This window comes from Ostrea edulis, chromosome 8 (genome assembly GCF_947568905.1).
Source record: "Ostrea edulis chromosome 8, xbOstEdul1.1, whole genome shotgun sequence".
Lineage (NCBI taxonomy): Eukaryota > Metazoa > Mollusca > Bivalvia > Ostreida > Ostreidae > Ostrea > Ostrea edulis.
In genome coordinates, this window is record NC_079171.1 from 19,299,614 (window position 1) to 19,313,276 (window position 13,663).

Below are 13,663 nucleotides of genomic sequence, written 5' to 3' on the forward strand. Positions count from 1 at the left end.
AACTGAGATCTATTCTGTACAGTAAGAGCGAAATTCTTAGATATATTACTATTATATACAGAGGGAGGTTCTTAGATATATTCATATCATACAGAGGAAGGTTCTTAGATACATTTATATTATATACAAAGGAATGTTCTTAGATATATTTATATCATACAGAGGGAGGTTCTTAAATATATTTATACTATATACAGAGGGAAGTTCTTAGATATATTTATATCATACAGAGGGAGGTTATTAGATATATTTATATCATACAATGGAAGGTTCCTAGATATATTTATATCATACAGGGGAGGTTCTTAGATATATTTATACCATACAGAGGAAGGTTCTTAGATATATTTATATCATACAGAGGAAGGTTCTTAGATATATTTATATCATACAGAGGGAGGTTCTTAGATATCTTTATATCATGCAGAGGAAGGTTCTTAGATATATTTATATTATACAGAGGAAGATTCTTAGATATATTTATATCACACAGAGGAAGGTCATTAGATATATTTATATCATACAGAGGAAGGTTCTTAGATATATTTATACCATACAGAGGGAGGTTCTTAGATATATTTATATCATACAGAGGAAGGTTCTTAAATATATTTATATCATACAGAGGGAGATTCTTAGATATATTTATATCATACAGAGGGATGTTCTTAATATATTTATACCATACAGAGGAAGGTTCTTAGATATATTTATATCATACAGAGGGAGGTTCGTAGATATATTTATATCACACAGAGGAAGGTCATTAGATATATTTATACCATACAGAGGAAGGTTCTTAGATATATTTATATCATACCGAGGAAGGTTCTTAGATATATTCATATCATACAGAGGGAGGTTCTTAGATATATTTATATAATACAGAGGGAGGTTCTTAGATATATTTATATCATACAGAGGAAGGTTCTTAGATACATTTATATCATACAGAGGGAGGTTCTTAAATACATTTATATACCAAGGAAGGTTCTTAGATATATTTATATCGTATAGAGGAAGGTCTTAGATATATTTATATCATACAGAGGAAGGTTCTTAGATATATTTATATCATATACAGAGGGAAGTTCTTAGATATATTTATATCATACAGAGGGAGGTTTTTAGATATATTTATATTATACAGAGGGAGGTTCTTAGATACATTTATATCATACAGAGGGAGGTTCTTAGATACATTTATATCATACCGAGGAAGGTTCTTAGATATATTTATACCATACAGAGGAAGGTTCTTAGATATATTTATATTATATACAGAGGGAAGTTCTTAGATATATTTATATCATACAGAGGGAGGTTTTTAGATATATTTATATTATACAGAGGGAGGTTCTTAGATATATGTATATCATACCGAGGAAGGTTCTTAGATATATATATATACTATATACAGAGGAAAGTTCTTAGATATATTTATATCATACAGAGGGAGGTTCTTAGATATATTTATATCATACAGTGGAAGGTTCCTAGATATATTTATATCATACAGGGGAGGTTCTTAGATATGTTTATATCATACAAAGGGATGTTCTTAATATATTTATATAATACAGAGGGAGGTTCTTAGATATATTTATATCATACAGAGGGAGGTTCTTAGATACATTAATATCATACAGAGGGAGGTTCTTAGATACATTTATATCATACCGAGGAATGTTCTTAGATATATTTATATCGTATAGAGGAAGGTCTTAGATATATTTATATCATACAGAGGAAGGTTCTTAGATATATTTATATTATATACAGAGGGAAGTTCTTAGATATATTTATATCATACAGAGGGAGGTTTTTAGATATATTTATATTATACAGAGGGAGGTTCTTAGATATATTTATATCATACCGAGGAAGGTTCTCAGATATATTTATACTATATACAGAGGGAAGTTCTTAGATATATTTATATCATACAGAGGGAGGTTCTTAGATATATTTATAGCATACAGTGGAAGGTTCCTAGATATATTTATATCATACAGGGGAGGTTCTTAGATATATTTATATCATACAGAGGGAGGTTCTTAGATATATTTATATCATACAGAGGGAGGTTCTTAGATATATTTATATCATGCAGAGGAAGGTTCTTAGATATATTTATACCATACAGAGGAAGGTTCTTAGATATATTTATATCATACAGTGGAAGGTTCCTAGATATATTTATATCATGCAGAGGGAGGTTCTTAAATATATTTATATCATACAGAGGGATGTTCTTAATATATTTATACCATACAGAGGAAGGTTCTTAGATATATTTATATCACACAGAGGGAGATTCTTAGATACATTTATATCATACAGAGGAAGGTTCTTAGATATATATATATATCGTATAGAGGAAGGTCTTAGATATATTTATATCATACAGAGGAAGGTTCTTAGATACATTTATATCATACAGAGGGAGGTTCTTAGATACATTTATATCATACCGAGGAAGGTTCTTAGATATATTTATATCGTATAGAGGAAGGTCTTAGATATATTTATATCATACAGAGGAAGGTTTTTAAATATATTTATATCATACAGAGGGAGGTTCTTAAAGATATTTATATAATATAGAGGGAGATTCTTAGATACATTTATATCATACCGAGGAAGGTTCTTAGATATATTTATATTATACAAAGGATTATTCTTAGATATATTCATATCATACAGAGGAAGGTTTTTAGATATATTTATATCATACAGAGGGAGGTTCTTAAAGATATTTATTTCATACAGAGGGAGGTTTTTAGATATATTTATATCATACAGAGGGAGTTTCTTAGATATATTTATATTATATACAGAGGGAGGTTCTTAGATATATTTATATCATAGAGAGGAAGGTTCTTAGATATATTTATATCATACAGAGGGAAGTTCTTAAATATATTTATATCATATACAGGAAGGTTCTTAGATATATTTATATCATACAGAGGGATGTTCTTAGATATATTTATATTATACAGAGGGAGATTCTTGAAATATTTATATCATATACAGAGGGAGGTTCTTAGATATATTTATATAATATAGAAGAAGGGTTTCACCATCTTAAATATATTTATATCATACAGTGGAAGGTTCCTAGATATATTTATATCATGCAGAGGGAGGTTGTTAAAGATATTTATATCATACAGAGGGAGGTTCTTAGATATATTTATATCATACAGAGGGATGTTCTTAGATATATTTATATCATACAGAGGGAGGTTCTTAGATATATTTATATCATACAGAGGGAGGTTTTTAGATATATTTATATAATACAGGGGAGGTTTCTTAGATATATTTATATTATACAGGGGGAGGTTCTTAGATAGATTTATATCATACAGTGGATTATTCTTAGATTTATATATATCATACAGAGGAAGGTTCTTAAGTATATTTATATCATACAGGGGAAGTTTTTTTTAGATATATTTATATTATACAGAGGGAGGTTCTTAGATATATTTATATATCTAGGCGAGGATTAGACAGTGAATACAGGGACCCCTGGCACTCTAAGCGAGGATTAGACAGTGCTATCCAGGGGCTCCTGGCACTCTAGGCGAGGATTAGACAGTGCTATCCAGGGGCCCCTGGCACTCTAGGCGAGGATTAGACAGTGCTATCCAGGAGCCCCTGTCACTCTAGGCGAGGATTAGACAGTGCTATTTAGGGGCCCCTGTCACTCTAGGCGAGGATTAGACAGTGCTATCCAGGGGCCCCTGGCACTCTAGGCGAGGATTAGACAGTGCTATCCAGGGGCCCCTGGTATTCTAGGCAAGGATTAGGCAGTGCTATCCAGGAGCCCCTGTCACTCTAGGCGAGGATTAGACAGTGCTATTTAGGGGCCCCTGTCACTCTAGGCGAGGATTAGACAGTGCTATCCAGGGGCCCCTAGCACTCTAGGCGAGGATTAGACAGTGCTAATTAGGGGCCCCTGGTACTCTAGGCGAGGATTAGACAGTGCTATTCAGGGACCCCTGGCACTTTATGCGAGGATTAGACAGTGCTATCCAGGGGTCCCTGGTACTCTAGGCGAGGATTAGACAGTGAATTAAGGGGCCCCTGGCACTCTAGGCGAGGATTAGACAGTCCTATCCAGGGGACCCTGGCACTCTAGGCGAGGATTAGACAGTGCTATCCAGGGGCCGCTGGCACTCTAGGCGAGGATTAGACAGTGCTATCCAGGGGCCCCTGGCACTCTAGGCGAGGATTAGACAGTGCTATTTAGGGGCCCTGTCACTCTAGGCGAGGATTAGACAGTGCTATCCAGGGGCCCCTGGCACTCTAGGCGAGGATTAGACAGTGCTATCCAGGGGCCCCTGGTATTCTAGGCGAGGATTAGACAGTGAATTAAGGGGCCCCTGGCACTCTAGGCGAGGATTAGACAGTCCTATCCAGGGGACCCTGGCACTCTAGGCGAGGATTAGACAGTGCTATCCAGGGGCCCCTGGCACTCTAGGCGAGGATTAGACAGTGCTAATTAGGGGCCCCTGGTACTCTAGGCGAGGATTAGACAGTGCTATTCAGGGACCCCTGGCACTTTATGCGAGGATTAGACAGTGCTATACAGGGGGCCCCTGGTACTCTAGGCGAGGATTAGACAGTGCTATCCAGGGCCCCTGGCACTCTAAGCGAGGAGTAGACAGTGCTGACTAGGGGCCCCTGGTACTCTAGGCGTGGATTAAACAGTGCTATCCAGTCCCCCTTGGGACTCTAGTCGAGGAGTAGACAGTGCTAATTAGGGGCCCCTGGCACTCTAGGCGAGGATTAGACAGTGTTATCCAGGGGGCCTCTGGCACTCTAAGCGAGGATTAGACAGTGAATTAAGGGGTCCCTGGAACTCTAGGCGGGGATTAGACAGTGCTATCCAGGGGCCCCTGGCACTCTAGGCGAGGATTAGACAGTGCTAATTAGGGGCCCCTGGCACTTTAAGTGAGGATTAGACAGTGCTATCCAGGGCCCCTGGCACTCTAAGCGAGGAGTAGACAGTGCTGACTAGGGGCCCCTGGTACTCTAGGCGTGGATTAAACAGTGCTATCCAGTCCCCCTTGGGACTCTAGTCGAGGAGTAGACAGTGCTAATTATGGGCCCCTGGCACTCTAGGCGAGGATTAGACAGTGTTATCCAGGGGGCCTCTGGCACTCTAAGCGAGGATTAGACAGTGAATTAAGGGGCCCCTGGAACTCTAGGCGGGGATTAGACAGTGCTATCCAGGGGCCCCTGGCACTCTAGGCGAGGATTAGACAGTGCTAATTAGGGGCCCCTGGCACTTTAAGTGAGGATTAGACAGTGCTATCCAGGGCCCCTGGCACTCTAAGCGAGGAGTAGACAGTGCTGACTAGGGGCCCCTGGTACTCTAGGCGTGGATTAAACAGTGCTATCCAGTCCCCCTTGGGACTCTAGTCGAGGAGTAGACAGTGCTAATTAGGGGCCCCTGGCACTCTAAGCGAGGATTAGACAGTGAATTAAGGGGCCCCTGGAACTCTAGGCGGGGATTAGACAGTGTTATCCAGGGGGCCTCTGGCACTCTAAGCGAGGATTAGACAGTGAATTAAGGGGCCCCTGGCACTCTAGGCGAGGATTAGACAGTGCTAATTAGGGGCCCCTGGCACTTTAAGTGAGGATTAGATAGTGAATATAGGGACTCCTGGCACTCTAGGCGAGGATTAGACAGTGTTATCCAGGGGCCCCTGACACTCTAGGCGAGGATTAGACAGTGCTAATTAGGAGCCCCTGGCACTCTAGGCGAGGATTAGACAGTGAATTAAGGGGCCCCTGGCACTGTAGGCGGGGATTAGACAGTGCTATCCAGGGGTCCCTGGTACTCTAGGCGAGGATTAGACAGTGTTATCCAGGGGGCCTCTGGCACTCTAAGCGAGGATTAGACAGTGAATTAAGGGGCCCCTGGAACTCTAGGCGGGGATTAGACAGTGCTATCCAGGGGCCCCTGGCACTCTAGGCGAGGATTAGACAGTGCTATCCAGGGGCCCCTGATACTCTAGGCGAGGATGAGACAGTGCTATCCAGGAGCCCTTGGCACTCTAGGCGAGGATTAGACAGTACTATTCAGGGGCCCCTGGCACTCTAGTCGAGGATTAGACAGTGCTAATTAGGAGCCCTTGGTACTCTAGGCGAGGATTAGACAGTGCTATCCAGGAGCCCTTGGCACTCTAGGCGAGGATTAGACAGTACTATTCAGGGGCCCCTGGCACTCTAGTCGAGGATTAGACAGTGCTAATTAGGAGCCCTTGGTACTCTAGTCGAGGATTAGACAGTGCTAATTAGGAGCCCTTGGTACTCTAGGCGAGGATTAGACAGTGCTATCCATGGGCCCCTGGCACTTTAAGCAAGGATGAAAATGAAGTATCACCGGAGAATTTACCCGACCAGTCAATCTGTTACTTGATAAAAAAAAATTTAGGTTTAGATCTATCTAATTTTGAATGGTTTTCAAATAATTCCAAAACAATATTGGGATTATCATTAATTTTTATATAAACTTCATTCTTCTCAATTTACAATGTACTAGAACAAAATTATATCTAAATTTCGTTTTGGTCTTGAAAGTTTATTGTATCAAAATCACATAAAGTTGTCGATCTCTAAATTAAAAGTTCGGGTCTAAATATGTTTGCTTAGTATTATAGCATATTCTACACCGTAAATTAATTGTTTGTATAAAAGTTTACAAAGTGTTTCACAATTATCTTGTAATTGATTGTTTGTATAAAAGTTTACAAAGCGTTTCACAATTATCTTGTAATTTATTGTTTGTATAAAAGTTTACAAAGTGTTTCACAATTATCTTGTAATTTATTTTTTGTATAAAAGTTTACAAAGTGTTTCACTATTATCTTGTAATTGCGGAATTACGACAGCGAGACCTGCATTGTCCGGGTAGAGAATGGAAAGAATAGGTCGTTTTTCTCTTAAATACACATCATTTGAATAGTTCAGATTGGTGTGCTTATAACAATTCCTCTCTTATTATCATAAGTTATCCAAAAAAAAACAAAACCCACACACACCAAAAAACAAAAACCACAACAAACAAACAGCTGAAGAACAGAAAAAGAAGTTTCACTGGAGTACTTTTATGGTATTCATCTTAGAAGATTTTTATAACCCTATCCAATTAATAAGATGTTTACTTTCCCCTGAAAACAACATTGAAAAGAAAAAGTTACAATTCTAATAGAGGGCTTCATGGACACCATACCCGTGCATTTAGTTTTTCCCCACTTGTACAGAAGTAGGGAAGAAGGTTCTGACATGGTTCTGACAAGGTTCTGATATGGCCCCTTTTTAAGCACATCCCCCCATGAGGCCCCAAGGCTTGCAAGTTAATAAATTTCACAATCTATATTCCTCTTATCCTAGAGATGCTTCACACCAAAAATGGTAACAATTTTGTTGTTCTTGTTAAACAACTTTAAACAACAACAGAATAAGTTAATAAAACTTATACAGGTGTATTCACAGGAGTTGGCAATGTTATCAATAAAGTAGAAATATATGAGAAATGGGCATTAATACTACCACTGAGCTTCGCGAACGTAGCGAGCGAAGCGACAGGAATGCAACGCGATTTCGGCAAAATCAATTACACTAAAATCCAAAATAAACACACTTTCGAAAATATTCACTCTCCATAAGTTTTAGTGTGACGTCACGCCACTTGCTGCTGAACTATCACGGTTGAATTTTATCATGTTTATAAGAAAAATATTTAAAGAGAAATGAAACGTCTTTTATATGACTCGTTTTTGTTTTTGTGTTTGTTATTTTTTAGAGACAATATCTAATTGGTAATTAATTTTAATTAAGTAGACCGTTTACAGGTACACCGGATAGGACTCTTGGTGATGTTAGCCTGAGTCACGGGGATGTAAACAGAGGATAGACCCCTGCACACAGCACAAGGATAGATACAAACCAAAATCAGGCGAGATCAAAGCCAAGGAACTTTATTAAACCTGCTACTTATGACGGTTCAGGCATGTGGAACGACTATCTATCTCATTTTGAGTCTGTGTGTCTGCTAAACGAATTGACCGAGACAGAGAAGAAGCCTGCTCCTTTGAGGAAAACAGTTACTTACAGAAAACTCAGATCCATCAATGTGGATTCTTTCCGGAAGGACATTGACGTGTCAAAAGTTCTGAAGGACTCTCTAAAATCTGTGGACATTGAAGAGCTAGTTGCTACATACAACAGAGAACTTTCATTTCTTGTTGAAAAGCATGCTCCACAACGCACAAAAACAATTATAATTAGACCTACCTGCTCCTGGTACACTGAAGAACTCCATGAGGCAAAACATCTGAGGCGTAAATTGGAACGCAAATGGCAAAGGACAAGACTCACAATCGATCATGACATTTATAGAAATCAGTGTGGTGATGTGAACAAATTACTCAGACAGGCTAGACTGAATTACTACACAGAAAAACTATCACCAGGTCAGCAAGACCCAAAGACTCTATTTAAAATGACAAAATATTTGTTGGAAGGTCCCAGTGAGGTTGTACTACCATCTGGCAAAGCATCATCTGAGCTTGCCCAAGACTTCAGTGACTTTTTCATAAATAAAATAGAGTGTATAAGAGATAATATAAATTCAAAGTCTCAGCCTGAAATATGTACGTACAATCTCGAGGCAGACGTAGACACGACCATGACTCTCCTGGAAGAGTTCACCTCTGTTACAGAGAAGGAGGTACAGAGAATAATCAAGCATTCACCTAATAAATCGTGTGAGCTAGACCCAATACCAACATGGCTTTTAAAATCTTGTTTGCAAGAACTTCTACCAATTCTGACAAACATTATAAACCTATCGCTTAAATTTGCAAGTGTACCAGCAGTATTAAAAAAAGCACATATAAGACCTCTTCTGAAAAAAGCAAATCTTGAACCAAATACGCTTAAGAACTATAGACCTGTGTCCAATTTGCTTTTTGTTTCAAAGGTCCTGGAAAAGGTAGTGAACTCCCGTATTGAAGACCATTTGACATTAAATAACCTTCATGAAGAACACCAGTCAGCATATAGGCAGTTCCATTCCACGGGATCTGCACTACTGAAGGTACAGACTGATATACTACAATCTTTAGACCAAAATGATGTGATGCTGGATCTTTCCGCTGCATTTGACACTATCGAACACACTACCCTGTTGCACCGACTTGAACATCTGTTCGGAATAACAGGCAAATCACTAGGATGGATATCATCTTACCTCAGTGACCGTCACCAAACGGTCTGCAAAGATGGTGCCAAGTCAAGGCCAGTGAAAATGAATTTCAGTGTGCCGCAAGGATCAGTGCTGGGTCCCAAATTCTATACAATGTACACAAAACCAATTGGTTCCATCTGTAGATATCATGGACTTGATCACCATTTTTACGCTGATGACTCTCAGCTTTATCTGTCTTTTAAACCTAGGGGCATAGTTACACAGGCAGATACATTACATCGTATTGAGGTTTGTCTATATGACATCATGTTTTGGATGCATGGCAATATGTTGAAACTCAGCACGGATAAGACCGAGGTCATTGTGTTTGCATCTGATCGTAATGCAAACCTCATTAGAAACATTTCAGTGACAGTAGGTGACTCACAAATTAATCCTTCAACCTGCGTTCGAAATCTTGGTGTCATGTTTGACTCCAAGATGGATATGGAGAAACAAGTGAACTCTGTCAGCAGATCTTGTTATGCACAGTTGCGGCAAATAGGCCACATCAGAAAATATTTAACAATAGAAGCAACTAAATCTCTTGTGAACTCTCGAGTTACACCAAGGTTAGATTACTGTAACGCTCTCCTGATTCGTGTTCCAAAGAAAGTCCTGAGCAAGCTCCAACATATTCAGAACACTGCCGCACGTCTCATATCCAGTACCTCTCGTTACAACCATATCACTCCAATACTAAGAGAACTACACTGGTTACCTGTGCAGTATACTTACAAAGCCTTACATGATGAGTGCCCAACTTATATCAAACAATTACTAGAGGTATATAAGCCTACCCGAAATCTGAGGTCTATAAAACAATCAGTCACTTTAGTTATTCCAAAAAGTCGAACCGTAACATACGGAGATCGGTGTTTCAGAACAATAGCTCCAAAACTGTGGAATGCCCTTCCAGAACATGTAAGGGACTGTAGAACACTGTGTGCATTCAAGAAGTCACTGAAAACACATTTTTTTCCATCAAGTTTTCCAGGACTAGTTTCTATCATTTCAGTCATTCATGTAGGTTAGATTTTGTGAAAAACTGAAAACTAAAGACTGTGTGTCTTAGCTTTCGAGTACCATTTTGTAATGTTTTATAAAAAAAAAAAAAAAAAGAGAAAGGAATTGTAAGTTTTAATGTATTATACCTGACACATTATATGTTGTGTGTGTGTGTGTGTGTGTATTTCATTATAATTATTATTTTAATACGCCCTGAAACTGATGTTTATTCTTATCTAGCATATATATGGTATCTTGTGTTTTCATGTTTTATATGTACAATGAGGATAGGTACAGCTTTTAATGTTTTATTTATTTTCTATGTATTATGTGTATAACATTCTGTTGTAAGGTATATATGCATTGTAAAGCACCTTTGAGCGTACATAGTGTATGAAAAGGGTGCTATATAAATATGGTATTATTATTATTATTATTTATATTTAGCTTCATCTCTTAGAGGGCTAGCTCAAGGTGTGCTGGGTAATCAGCCTAGGGATGAGAGACAAAACTACGCAAAACTGGTCAAGGCTTTGCAGGATAGGTTTGCTCCCTTAAACCAGACAGAGCTATATAGGACTCAGCTTAGAGAAAGGAGACCTTCAGAGAGTTTACCGGAGATTGGCCAAGAGATAAGGAGGCTTGTGAATCTAGCCTATCCTACGGCTCCGGACGATGTTCGTGAGATCCTTGCAACAGAACAGTTTCTAGCTGGACTGCATAACGAGGAGATGCGTCTGAAGGTAAAACAGGCCAGACCTGACAGTCTAAACGACGCTATACAGAGAGCCGTTGAACTTGAAGCATTTTATAGAGCCGAGAGCCGTCGCACTGAAAGTGTGAGAAGCGTGGATCAAGAGTCTCATCACGGTTCAAAGATAGATAAATTCATAGAGACGATGGAGAAAAATATGCGATATCTCCAAAGGGAAATGAAGGACATGAAACAATGGAAGTTTCAAATGCAAACAAAGGGACGCGATGCAAGGCAGGCCAAAGATGAAATTAGGGATAATTATGCAAGCAGTGTACGAAAGTGTTACAGGTGCGGATCTGACAAACACTTACAAAGAGATTGTCTTGAATTTAACCCGACCCATCAGTCAGGTTATAAACAGAAGAAAATGAATATAATTGGACATAAGCCAAGTGATCGGGCTCAAGGTAACGAACTCAAAACAGGAGAGGAACACTCGAGGATCATCCATTCAGGAGTTTATGTGACTGCCAAAATAAATGAGATGGATGCATACTTACTCATTGGTACAGGTGCCACTGTTTCCTTGCTATCAAAGGTATGCTATGGGAACATACACGGAAAAGACACGTGGTCATTAGAAAAGGTTGACAGAGATGTTCTGTCCGCCAATGGGTCCTATGTAGGGATATATGGTAAAACATCGATCAGCCTTGTGCTGAATGGGAAAACTCTACAACAAGAAATGATCGTGGCTGATATATCTGTGGACGGAATTCTTGGTTTAGATTTCCTCGTCAAGCATGAGGCCATTATAAACATGCGTACCCACAAAGTTTCCATTTATGGGATAGAACACCCTATTCAGTTGGAAGGCACCGCACATGAGTACAAGATTGCACTAGTCAACAGGGTTATCATACCCCCCAGGTCTGAAGTAATGGCTGAGGGCAAGATCTGTGCAGGGCCGGATGGGGGATTCCCTGTGAAAATTGGACTGGTGGAGCCATCTGAAAAGTTCTTACAATCAGATTCTGCTATGTTGGCTAGGTCTTTGATACGACGCCAAGAAAGAGTACCACTCAGCCTGATGAATCTGTCATCTTCTAACAAGACTTTTCAGCAAGGAACTGTGGTTGGTAAGTTGTCCCCAATCAGTGAGATGGTAGCAGTGTCATATACTAAGAAAGCTGCAAAGAGTACGCAGGAAATGTCCAAGCATACAGGAGCTGTTTGATAGCAGCACCAAGAATCTCGGATGTCACGAAAAAGACATGGCCAGAGATTTACTTATCAGGTATTCAGATCTGTTTTCTGTGACTGGTGAGGATGTTGGTCGACCTCAATAGTTCAACACAAGATCGATACCGGGACTCAACCAGCTATCAAACAGGCACCAAGGCGCCTTCCATTTCATATGCAAAAAGAAGTGTCGAGAACATTGCAGCGAGAGAGAGAGAGGGGGGGGGGAGTTTTATAATATGTAGTAAGATTGACTTTTGGAAGCGTAATGCGGAAATGTTCAGACAGATAACCTTTGATTATAATGTTGACCTTAACTTCTTTATCATTAAGATATGTATGTATATCAAAAGTTTTCATAACTTGAATTGACAATTTCATTTGCTAAAGATATGTTCATCATTTCTTCATTGTTTCCATATATCATGATTTCTTCTCATTAAATCATTAGCCCTTTATTGTTTTATCATGCGAGGACGCATGAGGAATAGAGGCGTGGGTAATGTGATGATTAACGGTCGGGCTCGGAATGTATCTAGCTATTACATAAACTGGGCTTTATTGCTGTGCATTACGAAAGTGCCCGAGGGTAGTTTGAGTGCACATCAGTATATAAGGCGGTGATGAGCGATATTTCGCCAGTTCACTGTCGGAGCTCAAAGAAGTAAGATCGCAGCAGAAGCGGTAAGGCGAGAATAAATTTAACCCTGGTAATTTTGAGTATACGGTGACTAGTATACTGGTTTTAGGGTGTTATACAGGGAATTAAAACTGTTTGTTATATTTCGATATAATTGCAGTTAAGTTCTGTCTGGGTATAGGACAGATCTGGAGATAGATCCGAGACCCGTACTTGTATAGGATACATATCTGTCCCGAGGATACATACCTGCCCGGACACAGACCATACGCCTAATTAGATTTGTTTGCTCTTATAATAGGGATAGATAATCCTAAGACGTATCTGTATATATTGACTCGTTCTTGTTCACATCATCATTTTTCGTAATTATTGCTAATTGCCATTTTTCTATATATACAATCATTTATTTATCATTGCCTTGATCTATCCAAATTTACGGACCCAAACACGTTACAATAGTAACATTTTATATCACATTATCCTAATGGCACACAGGTGGCTTAAAATGTGTCACAATGACACGGTACGGAGAGCTACAGTCCGCGGGGTGTTTACTTCTACAGGGTTCAAGATTTTGTAATTGAAAGGCATCTTTACACATTCTAAATATTATAGTAAATAATTAATACTTCAAAGAAAACAAAGAATACATGTAATTACCTAGTATATAACCAATAACATTGCATACATATGCATGTGCAGCATTATGTCTTGTAGCAAGTAGGATATATTTTGCTTGTGGTAAGAGGCGACTAAATGGGGCGCAAAAAACAAGGTCCCGTGTCATAGCAGGTGTGAT